The following is an 8,879-nucleotide window of genomic DNA, read 5'->3' as shown; positions in this document are numbered from 1 at the left end:
CAGGGAAAAAATGAAAAAATGAAAGTAAAACTCCAAATAGATAGTCAGGTAGAAAACTTGTATTTGTCAGACTGATATATAAAGAACCTTTTAAGTTGTGGGGGTGGGGGGGGAGGGTCCAAACAAAAACCAAAACCGAACAAACAAAAATTGAAGAGAGGATGATCTACTGATACAAAATATCAGCAGACCTAAATGGCTAATGGAAAAATCCCAGTCTTGAGGCATATACTCATACTCCATACCAATTATAAGGCAAATATATATGCTTAGCTTTACCTCACACAACACCAGTGAGTTCAGCAGTAAGCTCCACCAGTGTAAATCACACTTCTCCCTCTCTTACACCCCCAGTTTCAGCAGATGCAGCCACAGTAAAGACTGGAGGAAAAAAAAAGAAGACAGGAATGAAATGCAATTTCCAATTCAGATAAAACATCAGACTGTTAAAAGTACTGAAAGAAAATACTTCTTTATCCTTACAAATGTGGTTCCAAAAAGACCTAAAGGGCAGAAAGGGGAAAACCAACATACTGTTACCCAGCTTTAAATATTTTAATTTTAAAAAAGGGGCTGTTGGGGTTTTAAGAGATCCTGGTGCCCTGCAATAAGCAATCTTATTGCTAATTGGAACACTGTTTCATAAATTTTCTTTTCTTACTTCTAAGGAGTTTTCTCAGTTTTTCATATTCTCTAGAATTAACAATCTCTGAAGTGATTTCAGAAGGAAAAAGTAATAAGTTAGTTTAATAAACTTGACCAAAGAAGGAAAGTAAATTTCAATTTTCAACAAAAATGTTTAAAATCCAGAACACATTCTAGAAGAGCACAGTGTTTACCACTGGTATTTATTAAATGTTTTTTTAAACTTTGCTTTATTCAGACTCCTTCTGGATACTACCCAAGAAAAAACCTTGTCAGCATGAGGCAGCTGACAGCCCAGCCTTGTGTGTGTGTGTGCAGGCAGGCTCCTTGCTGCTCCACCAGCCCTCCTCCTGCAGCCCACGCAGGGTGGGCTGCTCCCGCTCCTGCACTTCACTCTCTGCCCTCCTGCCCTCTGACTGAAAGCCACAGACTCCCAGGAAAGCCACAGTACACATCCCAACCAAATTCTTCCCTTTCTTCTGTCAGGCTGCAGACTTCCAGCTCCTTGGCTCAGGGGTACCTTTGGTCTCCAGGTGCTTATTCCCGAGCAAATGGGGCCCCAAGCGCTGCTGGCTGTGGGTGATGAGTGCATACCAGCTCTTGGCTCCTGCAGGGTTTCATTTAGCTGCCTTGCAAAGGGAAGTGCTCTGTCCCTGAGTCCAAAAGTGCAAGGTACCAGTGTGGTCCTGCATCACACCAATAACAGTTTGTGTGTTGGGAAGAGGAGGAGGAAGGCATGAGAGAAAGAGGGGTATTTTCACAAGTTTTTCTGCTGAGTATCCAAATGGATTTATTTGGATTTGTTACCTGCTCACAGCAAAGAAAGTGAAAAGTGACTCAGCACCCATGTTCATTCACTTCCTTCCCAGGCTGTCAGTTTGGGGGTTATCTGGGGTAGAGTTCTCCAAAGCAGCCTTCGTTCACTTGGAAGCAGACGGAGATTTTCAGCTCATTTCATGTGGGCTGCTGCAAGCTGCAATCCGCTGCCAGCGCAGGTCAGGTTCAAGCCAGATTTCTCAATGTTCCAGCAAAGTTCTGCATCATTATGATAAAGTATTTCAAGTATATGAAAGCATTTGAGATACATACAAATGGATGAAGAATATAGGGAAAGCTGTAAATCAGCAATTGAGAAGTACAAAGGAACAAAAGGAAATATTACCAGAAATATTTCCTCATAATAAGTGTGCTTCAAATAAACAATGGACTTAAAACTTTCTTCTGATTTATTGCTGTTTGCAAAACCATGGCATTAGGTAGAAACTCATCTTGTTAAGCCTAAGAACTTGGACAGGGATGGCTAGAGTTAGTTACTATGGAGTTTAAAAAAATGTTGGCTTTTGTGATGAGACCAGCTTCAGAGAAGAAAGAGAGGATAAAGGAAAAGAAGCTGGGTTTAAGCATTCATTTAAAGATTTGCCATCTGAATGCTCTGCATTAATTTCCTTTAATGCTGATCAGTTATAAGAGCTTTTCTTTGTGTAATTGGTTATTTTCAAGTGTTTTGTGGTTATTTTGTTGTTGGTTTTTTTTTTAACTAGAGTATCTGAGACTTTCCCATGTGGAACATACTGGTGATAAAAAAATCTTTCTAGATATTGTGGACAATCTGCCTCTTCTCTGTTTTGAAGGTGTGAGATTTGTGCTTGAAGTGCATGTCTGTTTTCACTCCTTTATAATGATACTTTTGGTTGTAAATTTTTCAAGTTTGTAAATGATAGACAAGCACACTGTTGTCACACAGATCTTTTTTCAGAAACACTGTCCTGCCTATGATAATAGGATTGTTAAAACAGTTATTTTTTAAGACAGGCATGCTGTGTTCACCTTGCTTCTTACTTTCTTAACTTTTGCTGTTGAGGATCTCTTATTTTGCTGGTATGTGAAGCAGGAGAAATGTGAAGATGCCTTTTCTCATAGAGGAACTGCCAGGCAGTTCTATTTTCTTTTGTATGAAAAAGAAGTCATAAAATCCAGAATCTAATTGAGGCCCTGACCCCATAATGAACTCAGCAGTCACATGGGTCTGGGGACACAGGGAAAGCTATAGGAGAGAAAGCCTTGGATTGCAAATACTGACAATTCAGGATGCTGCTTAAAACATTTGGCCTGATGTTATTTGAAAGGATAGTTCTATGTTCCTATCAGAAAATCTTAGTTGGATAGCTTAGGAGCTTGTTAACTCTTGGATTAGCTACTTTATAGCAGAAAGCCCTTAGAAAATTTTTGACCCTCCTCCTTCCTGACTTTACTGGCACTGTTCCTTCAGAACAGCGTGACCTGATCGGATACCTGGTTGTGATTCACAAGACGTGTTGGAAGGGCTGCCTGCCTTCTGGCCAGGGTGCACTCCCAGAAATATTCTTAGCCTACAGATGTGGAACAGCAAGGTTACATGACAGTGCTTTTCTTCTGCTGTTTATTGTCAAATAATTCTTCTCAGAAAGTTTGTAGGAGACTCAATGAGTTTTTTAATGCTTTCCTAGGAAATTACCTGTAGTCATTTGCTAGTAGTTGCTTTAGTGTGTTGTCAAAAGAGTTTCTGTTGCTAAGTCTTTTATATGAAATTATGCTGGTTTCCCTCAGCCTGAAAAAAAGAAAGGCTGAGCAGATTTGCTCCAGCAGAGTGGGTTAAAGAGCAGTTTCTGACATAATGGCTTTCTTTCCAGAGAGCATTCTACAGTGAAGTTAACTCAACTAATGCAGTTTCCTAAAATGAATCAACTGACCAAACCTCTGACCTAATTTCTTTATCCTCCTTTTAAAAATGATATAGTGCTCAATCTTAAAGTTAAGTTTTCTTTTTCTTTTTTTGAGCTGGCTTCATTTAGGGCTAAAAGAAAAGCAGCTGGACTTGGGATACTGCTTCCAAAGGTAAAAGCCAAGAGATCTGCAACCAAGACTGTGAGGAAAGGCAGTTTTGTACTCTCCAAGATACTTTTTGGTGCTTTGAGTCTGCTTAGCAGACCTCAGGATTTTGTAAAGCTGCCTTGTAGGATTGCCAGGGTAGTGCCTAAACAGGGAAAGCTACTCAGGGTCTCTCTATCTGGGCTCCAGCTATGTGTCACACAGAAGTGGCCATCTTGAAAGCATTCTAACATGTATTAATGAATATTTAAAAATAGTTCACTTACTCAGCTTTGCCTATCACAGATTTAAGGCATGCTGTGGTAGTACCTTTAGTTACCATAAAATATTCTTTAAAATTCTATGAGGTTTATGTGAGTTTTTAGCATGGCCTTCCCAATCTGTAGAAGCCACTTTTTGTGAACTGAGTGGACAGAGGAGATGGTCGAAGAGCTAGTACACAAAAAGCGTGCCACAAAAAGTGTGTAGTGACTTTCCTTTTTTGGCAAGAGCATCTTATGAGGGAAAGGAGAAAGATGTATTGAAGAAGCTTAAAGAGTAAAATTCTTTAAGTGTAAAATTACGATAGGCATGTGTTGTGTGTACTACAAAGAGCGTTAAGTACCAGGAGAGAAAACCAGCCCCAGAAGGTGGTTATCTGGACATCAGTGGGGGCTGTATTTTCAAAGTCAGGTTGAAAAGAAAAGTTGCATTAGGCAAGAGCTGGTCTGTGGCTGCCAGTTGTGAATTGTCCTGTCTCCATGACTGGGTTTAGTTACATATCTTGACCATATGTGTCTTCATATGAGCAGAAAGGTACTCTGAAACTGATAGTCAACCTTAAAACCTACTTATGGTTGTTGTAATAGTCCCTTAGAGAGATTAATTGATACTCCCTTGAAATGTTCTTCCACATTGTTTTCTCACAGGCGAACCATATTTTTGGAAGCTGATTTACAATGCTACCTCCTCTTCCACAGACAGACTGCTGTGCAGAGGGGTTTAGTCTATCTAAATTTCCAGAGTTCACAGCTCCACTCTAGTGAATGTGTATATGTGGCAAGTTACCAAAAAATCTCCGAGAACTGCAGATGTCTGATTTGTGGAGCTAAGTATCTTCTTATGAATTAGTTCACATATAGGACTTGAGACATGTGTAGTGAATAAACTTCTGTATGGCTCTGAATAAAGCCAAAATGAATCCTGGTTTTAATGGTGGAGAATGCAGCCTTTTTTCCCAAGGCCAGGCTTAGAAACTGTGAGTCATTGAATGCTCTGAACTGAGAAGCTGTTTCTCAGAAACTCATGGGCTTGGGTTTTGGATTTTTTTGTTAAGCAAAACGCATTACTCCTTGGAAATGGGAAAAGGGGAATTCTTTTTGGTCTGGGGTCAGTGAGGGTGACAAACACAGGTCATGGCTGATACGTGATATCGCAGTGTAGCTTTCCAGTGCTTCCTTCTGCTCGGTGGGATTACTCAGATACATCATCCAGCACACAGGAAAAGCAAAAGAGCATGAGTCTCTTAAAAAGGACTTGTTTACCAACTCTGAAGTGACAGTTCACCTGCAGGCCTAAAGCTGGCAGAAAGTGTAACAAAACAAAGATGCTTCTGAGGAGAACTAGCTAACCAAACCAGTGCCAGAAACCTGAATTTCAGTCCCTTGAACCCTGACAGATCTACTTGTAATTAGACACTAACTACCCCTTAGGTCCTGAGGATGCTGTCAGACCTAACTAATCTGGTTCCTGTGGAATTAATAGGCCTTATTTTGGCATATGACCACCTCATTTCTGAGACTGAACTCCCTTGATATTAAAATATCATGGAGAGATTATAGATAGCACAAGGCAAGGTGAATCTAGTTCAGCATCCACCATCCTGTGATGGTGAGCAGTAGTGCATGTCAGGGAATGAGGAGCACAGTGCTATTACTCCAAAAACAAACTCCTGGCAGACAGATCCTAAGACAGACCCACCTATGGAGATAAATAAATAGGGATGAAGAAATCATCAGAACTGCCCGTTAGTTGTGCAACCTCACTTGGGACAAATCAGTACTTTAAAAATGCCTGAAAATTTCTCTTTGGGTCTAGTAATGATTAATGAGTATTTCATGAGCAGTGATGAAAAGGGAGAAAGAAAAAGACTCGCTCCACACACTGCCTGCTAGCATAAAAAGCAGCAGAGTATTTCAATGATGATATTCTCTTTTAAAGTAATGGTGTGTTGAATGTGGAAATCTGGAGGCAATATTAATTGAGGGTAGATGGATTAAGGACATGCAGAAGAGACCAGGAACATACTGTGATGGTCAGATGCAGGGTAAAGCACAACAAAAGGAGCCAGAACAGGACAGACAAGGCTCTAAGAGAGCAGAACAGAGAAACACAAATGCCTGGTTCTCCTGAAACACTGAAACACATCCTGAAGATATGTGGAAAGTTTGAAAGCCCAGGTGGGGTTGGACTCTTGTGATTATTCAATGCCCTCCTTAAAGCTTCCTCTTCTTTTTGTAACCTCTTTGTCACTGCTCTTGGTAAACAGAAAGAGGAGAGAGATTTGGAAGGACTAAGGGTGAATAATAGAAAGAACATTATAGGTGAGTAGAGCAACTAATTGAAGTCTAAGGGAGAACAAACAAAATGAGGGAAACAAGAAACTGATCTGTTGAAGGGTCAAGTCCCAAAGGATTTGCAATTTTTTTTGAGAGGGAAGACTGGTTTGGAGAGAAAAACAGTTTAGGTTAGGAAGTAACACATGTAGGAGAAAAATGCTATATGATTGATAAAAAGTGCATAGGATTGCATCTTTTATATATGGGGGCATGTCACTTTTCATTTAAATAGAAAGGAAGATTATGTTTCAATATATTTTGAGACCAAAAAAGGCAATTTTAATAGAGGAGTATTGTGGTTACCAGCAAGCATGTTTTGTTTTTCATATGGCCATCATCATACAAGGAGCAGCTTTGCACATTAAAGCTTAAAGTGCTTTTCTTTAGTGTTATCCTGGTTCAGAAGGCTGCATTAGCAAACACTCATTTTTGATATGGCTGGTATCTATCTATCTGCATGTTCTATGAAAAGCAGAGTTGAAGGATTTACTCAGTATCTGAACTAAGAGAGGGTATGGCAAAGAGGAGAGAATACATCCTTAACCCATTTTTCTCCTTCAAAGTATGAATAAGGGGAAGGCAAACTCTTGAAAGGACTCAAAGAAGACAGGGGAGTATCTTAAGAGAGATTTTCCCAGGGACAGATGTGTAATAAATTTGTATTGAACTTACATCTAGAAAAAGTGGGTTTTTTTAACACTGAGAGGCAGTCATTAAAGTTACACATCTATTTCAGTTATGTGTGTTTTATTTACTTAGCTTTATGATTATTTACAACTATTTATTTATTGTTTACAATTGAATCACCTGACATCTGAAAATTAACTGGGATTTCTCACTTCTGTAATAACTGGTAACATAACTGTAGTCTGAGAAGTCTTGCTACACCTGTTTGGTAGTGTAATTAAGTGTGTGGTTAGATAGTAAGCATTATCCTTATTATGATGGTATGAGTTAATCTCCTTTAAAAATAATAAGTTCATCCTTCTAAGTGGTTTAATAAATAGACAGCTGTAGTAACTTTAAAATTGCCTCAAGTTAATAGTGCTAAATTTCAAGGGGGAGAGGGGAAATGATTTTTACTTTATCTACTTGTGCCTTTATATACAGGCTTGGATGCTTTAGGGAAAGGAATCTCTCCATGTGCCTCAAAGCTGTTAGCTGTTTTGTTTCTCCATGGTAACAGGAGTATAAAGCACTATGAGCATGTTACTGAAGTAGGGAGACATGACATCCTTTAGGAATAGGATTAAATGTGACGACTGCAGCTCTCAGGTGATTCTGAATGAGGGTGTTTTTTAGCACAGAGGCACTGTCAATATGTGCAGATGTGCTCATTTAAGGCAAGGCTTAGGGATACAAAGCTGGCCTAAAAGAATCTATCAATCCATAAAGTTTGCAGTAGTAGATTATCAGACATTGGGGTTGATTAAACTTTTCCAGAAATATGACTCAACATGTGAAAAGCTCTGTGCAGGATCAAGGTCTAAACACAGGGCTCGGACTGAGGTTCAGATAATACAGACTTATGGATGTATTTTCTGTTTAAATTTGTTTACATACTAGAAAAAAAGCAAAAACAAAAACATGAGGGTTGGATAGGCAAATGCCATCTAAATGAATGCAGAATTATCTGTAAGTTTCAGTCAGTAATCTTGCAGTATTAACTAGTTTAATTTTGTTGTCACTTTGGCAGAACAGTGTATGTCAGGATTCCCTCAGCAGACTAGCTAAGATTGTTCTTTTGTGAAGAAATGGATGAAGGCAATGATTTAGAGTGGTACAGCTAAATCACACACTGACCTCTCCTTTGCATTGATGTACTCTTACCCTTCTGCTGTTGAGGTGACTGTGACTGAAATAAAATCTACTAACTTGACCTTAAAGTAAGGGAAAGGTTCTGGAACTTTTTTCTCATCTGTACGTATTGCATCTCTTCCTGAATCAGTTCCAAGAAGCTGTTGTGTAGTGCTGGGTTCAGCTAACCTTGCCAACCAAGTTGAGTTTTCTCCAAATAGATGTAGCCTGACTGAGGACAGACAGTGTGTGTGTGTGCGTGTGTGAAAGCGCCCTTTCCTTGCACACTTAGAACAGGATGACTTCCTTGTCTCTCTTCCCTTGCTCTAGGGCAGGTAAACGTAATTTGTTCCAGTTCAGGAGGCCACACAATCTGTATCAATTCAAGGCAACTTCATGGCAAACCCACCTTCCCTTCTGTTGCGCTCCATACTGATCCTCTGGTGGTTTGACTTGCATTTCTTTTCCTGCAATTGAAAATTAGCTTTTTATCTGGGCTCCCTGAGGAAGCCGACTTGTAGATCTGTGCTGCCTTTCTACTCATGTGAAATCCTCTCCACTCTTTGTTTTCACGTTACTTTTGACCGGATTGGAAAAATCCAAAATTCGATGCCTGTACAACTTGTGTGGCTGGGGAGAGCCCCATGTACAGAGGGGGAGGCAGGTGGAAGAAAAGAGGGAAAGCTGCGCAGTTTTGGTGAGCGGATTAGCCCCGTGCCGAGCTCCAGATCAGGAGTTCATGCACTGGAGAACCTTTGTTACCGCCGGCTCTGCTTGAGGCTCCGTGCCTGCCTCCCGGTGCTGCGGGAACCCCGCTCCTGCCCTTACGTAACCGCGTTAGCAGGGTTGTGCCAGGGAACCACTTCGAGCAGCAGGGCCCCTTTTCAAAGCCCGTACGCGATAAACCGCGCGGGGCTAGGCCCGACGTGGGGGCAGAGGAGCCAGGGAACGAGGGCAGGGCGCTGCGAGGCT

Source organism: Geospiza fortis, unplaced genomic scaffold (assembly GCF_000277835.1).
Source record: "Geospiza fortis unplaced genomic scaffold, GeoFor_1.0 scaffold41, whole genome shotgun sequence".
In the NCBI taxonomy this organism is placed as follows: Eukaryota; Metazoa; Chordata; class Aves; order Passeriformes; family Thraupidae; genus Geospiza; species Geospiza fortis.
This window is presented reverse-complemented; position numbering follows the sequence as displayed.